A 9,208-nucleotide genomic window follows, 5' to 3' on the forward strand; every position below is an offset into this window, starting at 1 on the left:
TTTCTCATCCAGCAGGCTGCCCATTAGAGGGTCCTGAGATCATTGCAATGGGCTGTGACCACCAATATAAAGAAAATTTTAAAAGAAATAGCCAGCCAGGGTGGCAGGTGCCTGTAGTCCCAGCTGCTTGGGAGGCTCAAGGATTGCTTGAACCCAGGAGTTCTGCCCTGTAGTGTGTGGTGCCCATCGGGTGACACCCATCAGGTATCTGCACTAAGTTCAGCATCAAGAGCAGCAGACCACCAGGCTGCCTAAGAAGGAATGAACCAGCCTGCTTTGAAAACAGAGCAGCTGAAACTCCTGTGCTGATCAGTGGTGGGATCACACCTGTGAATAGCCACTCCTGCCCAGGCAACAACAGACCCTGTCTCTTGCAAAATTAAAAACTTAAAAATTAAAAAAAAGAAAAGAAATACATAAATTAATAAAAATCAAATTTTAAAAAATTTAAAGAAATAGAATTTTTTAAATTGGAGTAAATCACATATAGTAAGAATAAGTATTATTTCGAGAAATTTCTGTTTCCAATCCACACACACATATATGTGTCAGATTGTTGCAATGTAAAATGTATCGCTTATCATAGTTCTCAGTCAAAAAAGTTTGGAGGCTGGGTGCGGTGGTTCACACCTCTAATCGCAGCACTTTAGGAGGCCTAAGCAGGAGGATTGCTTGAGGCCAGGAGTTCAAGGTCAGCCTGGGGAACATAATGAGACCCCATTTCTAAAAAATAATTTTTTAAAATTAACCAGGCATGGTGTGTGTGCCTGTAGTCTCAGCTACTTGGGAGGCTGAGGCAGGAGGACTGCTTGAGCCCAGGAGGTTGAGGCTATATTGAGCCGTGCTTGCACCACTGCACTCCAGCCTGAGCGACAGAGTGAGAACCTGTCTCAAAAAAAAAAAAAAAAAAAAAAAAAAAAGTTCTCTATTCCCCGTGACCAAAAGACTTCAGGAGTTTAAAGTATTTTCTGGTTTGAATCATGATTACGATGTTGTTATTGTATGCGACTAATGAAAACAACATAAATGTTATAAATGCTGATTTACAAATTGTGTTAATGCAAGGAGGAAATTTTAATTGGAAATGTATCACTCATATGATGAATGTTCTCTTTTTTTTTTTTTGAGTTGGGATCTCACACTGTCACCCAAGCTAGAACGCAGTAGCGTGATTGTGGTTCATTGTAGAACTCCTGGGCTCAAGGGATCCTCCTGCCTCCGTCTCCCAAGTGGCTGGGACTACAGGTGTACGTCACTACACTCACTCTATTTTTTGTAGAGATGGAGTCTTGCTGTGTTGCTCAGGCTGATCTCAAACTCCTGGGCTTAAGTGATCCTCTCAAAGTGCTGGGATTACAGGTGTGAGCTACTGTGTCCAGTTTGAATTTTCTCATTTTAAAATGTAACAGGATAAATATACCACTGCCAGAATGCAACATAGCTTGGAATTAATTCTTTTCCTACTTTTTGTGCTTTGTAGATATAACTTCTGGAAAACTCCATCACAAAATTAAGCTGATGGGAATGGAAAAGGTTTGTTATAGAAATGTCCATCAATTCTCCCAATTCTTTCCTCATTTTATTCTCCAGATCATCCAGGTCTTCACAGGACTCCTCCCTCAGAATGATGCCTCCTTTGACAATAGCTGGAGATGTCAGAAATGAGATCATTACTCAGTACTGGATGCAGTGGTGCGTGTCTGTGTTCCCAGCTACTCAGGAGGCAGAGATAGGAGGATCACTCGAGCCCAGAAGGTGGAGGCTGCAGTTAACTTTAATCTGCACCACTGCACTCCAGCCCAGTTGACAGAACAAGACACTGTTTCTTAAAGAATAATAATAATAATAAATTTAAGTTTGGAAAATCTGTTATAGGTAATACCCCTGGCGTAGCTGAAATACTCACATTTTAACGGTTTTGGAGAGAGAGATCTTCCACGGCCTTTTTGGTGCTCCCATTGTGTGTGCTTACGTAGGGTGAGCTTGTGGTCAACATTTCTCCAGGGCTCTGCTCATTTTTCTGTATTTTTTTCTTTCCGTTCTTCAAGCTGCATAATCTCTACCTATCCTGTATATCTACCTTCAAAGTTTGCTGATCCCTTTTATTTGAACAACTCAAATCTCCTGTTGAGCATTTCTAGCGATTTTTAAATTTTTGTCATTGTGCTTTTCAATTCCAAAATTCCCATTTGGCTCTTTTTTGTAATTCCTCTCTTTAGTGATGGTCTCTATGTATGAGTCATTGCTATCAAACCCTTTTAAAATTATTTACACGTGGTTTCCTTAGTCCTCTGAAAACATTTGCAATCCTACTTTGAGTATGCACCTGCTTGGTCCAACATCTGAGCCCCCTTAAAGGCAGTTTCTATTGCCTGTTGTTTTTCCTGGGTATCAGCTATTCTTTGTTTCTTTGTAAGCCTAATTTTTTGTTGAAAACTGGACATTAAATAGTACCTTGTAGTAACTCTGGATACTAACATCCCATTTGGTGGCTTGATTTTTTTTTTTTTTTTTGTCATTTTGGTTGTTTACTTGATTAGTGACGTGGCTGGGCTGAATCTGTGAAGTCTTATTTCCCTTGCAGTGTGATGTCCTGGCTCAGCTATTTTCCCCTTGAGTATGTCTTTTACCCCAGCATCCTAGGGTTCACCCTGGGTCTGCATAAACCACTTATTGGTCAAAGACTGTGCTTAAGCTGCTTAGCCAATTAGATTTTCACCTTTAGCACTGCGTCTGTGTGTGGCTGCAGACTGCTTTCACTGCTCAGAGAGTTCATGATTTTGCCCTGCATTTAGCCAGGGTCTGGTAGCTCAGAGTTTCTCTTTCCCAAAAAGGCGTAGCCTTGGGCGTGTGCACAGTCTTCCAAATGACCAGGAATCAGTATGATTTTATTTTTAGACCTGGCTTCCTAGGAGTCAGCCTTGGGTCAGAGTAACTGTTGTTTAGCCAGTGTGTGGTCAGAGGCTGTGCTCAAGTCCCTGGAGCCAGAAAGGCTCAAGGCCCCTTAATGATGCATCTTCTATTGCTGGGCCTGGAAGCTCCTTCCTACCAATGAGCTGGAGTAGGGCGATCGAGCCCCTGTATTCTTTGTCCTGGGCAAAACTCTCACCCTACAAATGGAGGCTATGTGACGAGGGAAGCCCCAGTCCTCCATGCTGAGCCCACCAGGTAGCACTTCCACAACATAAGCCTGGGGAAGACAGGAGATGCACATGGCCCTCCCCCACTGGTGTGAAGCTGGAGTTTGGACTGGGAGCTGAGGGTAGAGGGAGTCCCCACCACACAGAGCTGATGAAAAGGCTGTAGGGGTACAAGCCCTGGCTCAAATGCCATAGACTCTTGCTATTTTGATTGAGATTTCATAGGTTTTCTTGAATTACGCTTTTCCCTTTGCTGTTTGCCCTTAGAACAACTACTAGAGGCTTTAAATTGTTGTTGGTTTATGTGTTACCTTTTAATTAATCTTCTCCAGTTAAATGGTTGCTTTGCTGAGGAAGTCCTGCCCCCTGGGCCTTTTGTACAATCCACATTAAGGTCTTACCATGTGAAAGTGACTTTCTGTGTGGAACTCAAGCCTAATGTGCTGGGGCCAGCCTGCTACCTTTCAGCGGGCACCTGTTCAATGGGGCACCCCCAAACTCAAATCTCCTGGGCCTGACACAAAGAGGAGCCGAGGAGAATGAGGAGGAATGGGACACAGAGCTCTTGCTCAGGGGTGGTAGGACCCAGTGGTCGAGAATTCAGTCCCAGACAATACATATTTACTGATGGAGTTCCCCACTTCAGACCTGATGTACTGCCTGTTTTCTTCCACCAGACATGAGGACCAAGCAGATGAGTTTCGTTTATTCTGTCCTGTGCTGTATCCCCAGAGCCTGGAACAGTGCCTGGTACACACTAGGGCACCTGCTGACCGGGTGCAGTTCATGGCCACCACCTCTAGCTACTTGTGATTGGAGATAAGACAGTAATGAGGCCAGACTTCTTCAAGAGTCCTTTGAGCTTCCTAACACACAGCTGTGCAGCCTGTGCTGCGTTACTTACCATAGCCCCAGCTCCAGCCCAGGAGGACTCCCACCCAACTCTGTGGCAAGTTGGACGGAGCACCACAGTTGCAGTCACATGTCAAGCCATAACACTGGCAGAGCTCCTTGAGAAAGCTGCCTCCTCCGCCACAATGCACTCCTGCCTCAGTGCCTTGTGTGTAAGAGAAGAGCCAGGCAGAGGAGACGCTTCCGCCTTCATCCCAGGAGATGGGCTTGAACTGCATGGGTCCACTTAGACGTGGATTTTCTTCCATCTCTGCCACCCCCGAGACAGCAAAACCAACCCCTCCTCTTCCTCCTCCTCCTCGGCCTACTCGATGTGAAGATGAAGAGGATGAACACCTTTGTGATGATCCACTTCATGAACAGTAAACGTGTTTTTCCTTCCTTGTGATTTTCTGAATACCATTTTCTTTTCTCCAGCTTACTTTAAGAAAACAGTACATCATGCACATACAAAATATGTGTTAATAGACTGTTTATGTTATCAGTAAGGCATCTGGATGACAGCAAGCTATTCATAGGGGAATCAAAAGTTATACTCAGATTTTCAGCTGTGCAGGGATCAGTGCCTCTACCCCCACACTGTTCAAGGGTCACCTGTATATCCACTTTATTTTTTAATATTTATTTTTATGTCAACAGTTTTTGGGGAACAGGTGGTTTTTTGTTACATGGATAAATTATTTAGTGGTGATTCCTGAAATTTCGGTGCACCTGTCACCTGAGCAGTGTCCCTTACCCCCCTCCCACCCTTCTTTCCAAGATCCTAGAGCCCATTATATCATTCTTATGCCTTTGCATCCTCATAGTTTAGCTTCCACTTATAAGTGAGAACATACGATATTTTGTTTTCCATTCCTGAGTTACATCGCTTAGGATAATGGCCTCCAGTTCCATCCAAGTTAGTGCAAAAGACATTGTTTCATTCCTTTGTATGGCTGAGTAGTATTCCATGGTGTATATATACCACATTTTCTTTATCCACTCGTTGGCTGATGGGCAGTTATGTTGGTTCCATATCTTTGCAATTGCAAATTGTATATGTACTTTATTTTTATTATTTTTTAAATTTCATTTCTAAATTTCAGACTTGAATACACTTTGAAACAACAGTCCAACAAAATAGAACAGACTTCAAATGTTGAATATACAAACTATTATAGTTCAAATCTGAACACTGGTACTTTCCCTCATAAACTTCAACTAAAACCAAAAAAAAAGAAAAGAAAGAAAGGAAGAAGGAAGGGAGGGAGGGAGGGAGGAAGGGAGGGAGGGAGGAAAGAAAAGAAGAATAGAAAAGGAAAAGAAAAGAAGGAAGGAAGGAAGGAGAGCGAGAAAGAAACAAAGAAAGAAGAAAAGAAAGAAAAAGAAAGAAAAAAAGAAAGAAAAAGAAAGAAAGAAAGAAAGAAAGAAAGAAAGAAAGAAAGAAAGAAAGAAAGAAAGAAAGAAAGAAAGCAAGCAAGCTAGCTCACTCCAGGTATTAGAGCTACCTAACAAAAAGTCATGCTGATCCTGAACTTCCAAGTGACAGTAGAACTGAAACTGATATGGCTGCAGAAATGCCAGGGCTAAGTGAGTGACACAGACATGTTATAGCAAAAGGCCAGGGCCAACTGTTAATTTGTCCACAATTAAGAAACACAGACTTAAACTACCATATAAAATCTTACATGTAAACTCTGTAACAGTACTGTGCTAGGTACAAGATTTTAAAATTTTTTCATTTAATAAAAAAGCTTTACACAAACAAGCCATTAGTTTATTTCGAGAAAGAAAACCGAAAATTAGTCTAAGGCCTTTGTTTTAAATCAGCTTAAGCTATGTGATCTATATATATATTTTAATCGCACCAGACCTTTTTTTGCTATCCTCTTTCTGAAGTTTTTGGATCCGTTCTTCAATTCACATTCTAAAATACATATATTAGGACAGTGTTCACATAGCACCAGTTGAGTACTGTGCAAACACAGTAATGATTGCTGGTACACACATAAAATGCATCAAAAATTGCTATATGTAACAATGAGATCACCCATCCCAACCCCTCCCCACTGACACTGAAAACTATATAACCTCTTACAGAATGTTAGTGTTCAAAGTCTTAGTGTAACTTGATATCTTAGTGAGCTGCTTGGTCCCTTTCAATCCTTTCTCTTAGCGACGGGTTCAGTTGTTTTCCTACTGGAAGAGGCAGTTTTCCGTCAGCATCTCAATACATAGTTTATTTCCCACTGAAACATGGGATAGGTAATTTATTTCCAGTAAGTTTGCTTGTTTTCTTACATGCATTAAACATGTTTTAAAGTCTTCTTTGACTTTTCTTGATGACTTCCCTTGCCAATGTTTATGTCAGTACTGCCACTAACAGCCTGAAGTCCATGGTGGGGCTGCTATTTTATTTCTCACATGTCACTAGTCCTTCTGTTTTCATAGTTACAGGAAGGGCAGTAGCTGAAGGCACACTGACAACCACTACATGGGTCACTGTCTTATTTCCATCAGCCAGTTTTTCTTCTACGAACTGCAAAGTTTCCACATCATGTTCTTGCTTTTTTGCCACTGCTTCTGATTTAACCTCCAGCCCCTGTATGACTACACCGATAACTCGAGGAGGAGTCTGCCCAGATGCCTGCTGAGGAGGCACTGATAGTCTCATTACGGCTGTACCATGGGCTATTGAAACAGGGGTAACTGCTCTCACAGCCAATGGGGCTCCAACAATGTGAATGCTTCCTGATCCAGTCAGATTTGACTTTACAGTTGACACTGAGCAAGCTGTGTAGCTGGGATGGAAATAATTTGGGGACACTGCATGGTGATTTTGTTTCCGTTTTTGGTAGAAGCTGGCATCACAGTAGGGATTGCCTGAATGACTGCCTTTGGAGAGGTGGCTGTTGTTGGACTAGTGCTGATTATTAATGGTGCACCTGCATTATTTGACTGAACTGCCACAGCTGAAATTTTCTGGCCCAATGACGTCATTACAACAGGTACTTGCATTGCCACACGAACTGTCCTTGGAGCTGCTGTTGCTGATACAGATGCAGTGATAGGAGACCTGGATGAAGCATCATGACCAGGGGAAGCGATACTCACAAATCTAGCCACACCCTTCTCTGCTCTGGAGCAGTTTATAGGGGATGAATTTCTTCCACCATGAACAGAGGATGCTGCTTTCAGGAGACTTCCTGCAGACAGTGACATTGTTCTAATAATTTTTCATCCATAGCTCCTGCTAAGTCTTCATTACAGGTTTCACTTTTGTTATCTTCTATGACCACTATGTTTTTCGGCATATCCTTGAACTGATATACAAGCCTCTGTCCTTCAATCTTTGCAAGAATTCCCCTTTGGTAATAGTATCTCAAAGCTCGTCCCATGGTTTCATAGTTCATGTCTGGTTTGTTCTTATGCTTTCCCCAAAGCTTAGAGACAGCTTTTGAATCCACCAGCTTGAATATGCCTTTTTCTCTCTGAGGCCATTTAATATACCGGGGACAAGTATTTTTATCTTGAAGAAGATCTAAAAGAAACTCCCACAAATAGGTTGTGTTTCCTTTTCCTTCTCTCAGTTTCTTTATACCTAACTCATGAGATCCACTGGAAATTGGTGATTGCTGGGTCTTTGGTTTATGGCCAACTGTTTTCTTTTTCCTTGGTTCACAGCTATCTGGTGACGTAGGAATAGGAGAGGTATCCATTGGTTCAGACTCTTCAGTTGACGCCTCCACTGTAGTTTCTGTAATGACATCTGGCCTCATAGCAGCATGGATAAATTCTGGAGTTGATACACAGGAGGGACAAATACTTCCACAGGACTTCTCGAATCCCTCAAGCAGGTAGGAGATTCCATATGAAGCAGGGCTTCAGCAGCTTCGATTGTCTTATCTGTACAGTGTACATTACTGCTGTGAGCAGATGCTTCCACCCCCGAGATGAGCAGATCCAGCTGGTTCGTGGGTCCCTCATGCAGAGACGTTGCCATGTTCATCCCGGGGCTGGAGCTGCTGCTTCACACTGACTTACACCGTGAGCAGCGGCGGCAGGGGAGGAGGTGGAACCCGCGGCCGGAGACACACGCCGTGGGGTCGGTCAACACACACTCACGCACTTGCACACGCTCCAAGGCCCGGAAGGAAGCTGAGGCCGGCCCGCCTCCCGCCGCAGGGCTGAGGAATCCCGCCACCTAACTGCAGGGGCAGGGGCCACAGCTGGCAACGCCTACTTTAATTTTAAAAATAATCACTGGGGCCTGGAGCAGTGGCTCACGCCTGTAATCCCAGCACTTTGGGAGGCCAAGGTGGGCAGATCACCTGAGGTCAAGAGTTCGAGTCCAGCCTGGCCAGCATGGTGAAACCCCGTCCTACTAAAAATACAAAAATTAGCTGGGCCTGGTTGTGTATGCCTGTAATCTCAGGTACTCAGGAGGCTGAGGCAGGAGAATCGCTTCAACCGGAAGGCAGAGGTTGCAGTGAGCCAGGATCACGCCACTGCATTCTAGCCTGGGCAACAGAGCAAGACCGTCTAAAAAAAGAAAAAATCATCAGGGAATACATTTTGTGCCATATATATTGGGTGAATTAAGGAAAGGCTCCTCATGTGATAGTTCGTTTATGCCTCACCATCACCTCCTAAGATAAGGAATAGCAGACAATTTTCCAGAGGAAGAAATGAGGTTTAGAAGGAATGTAATTTTAAAGTCACATGACCAGCAGGTCCCAGACCCTGTATTGAAACCTGAGTATATCTGGCTTATGTTCTTCCTACTTTATATGCTATATCTTCCAGGAAGAAAAAAGTATTTACAGTGTCCTAAAAGGTCGTCATAGTTGGAAAAGACCTTACGGATAATCCAGGCAGAAGTCTCTCCCTTTTTACATTAAGCTATATAAAGTCTTAAACTGAACTAAGGCTCAATTATGTTAACTGAAAGACGTTATCCCGTCGTGTGATCCAAGATGACCCTAGTGGTGCTCGGAACTTGCTTTGCCAGGCAGCAGCCGTTCGCCAGTCCCCTCCTTGGCCCCAAGCCCCCCGGTGATAGTCATATGGCCTCACACTTATCTCATGAGCTACATTGTTACAGATTTTAATAATATAACATCCTTCTATGACGGATGTGCAAAAGCAGGCATCAGAAACCATTGACATTTATTATC

At 43.3% G+C, this 9,208-nt stretch overlaps 1 pseudogene; it reads right to left on the reverse strand.

Annotated features, from left to right (window-relative positions):
• Positions 1-6,313: 6,313 nt before the first annotated feature.
• LOC101147711 (ETS-related transcription factor Elf-2-like) lies at positions 6,314-8,034 on the reverse strand (annotated as a pseudogene).
• Positions 8,035-9,208: the final 1,174 nt, after the last annotated feature.

The sequence above is a fragment of the Gorilla gorilla genome, chromosome 5 (assembly GCF_029281585.2).
Source record: "Gorilla gorilla gorilla isolate KB3781 chromosome 5, NHGRI_mGorGor1-v2.1_pri, whole genome shotgun sequence".
NCBI classification, from domain to species: Eukaryota; Metazoa; Chordata; class Mammalia; order Primates; family Hominidae; genus Gorilla; species Gorilla gorilla.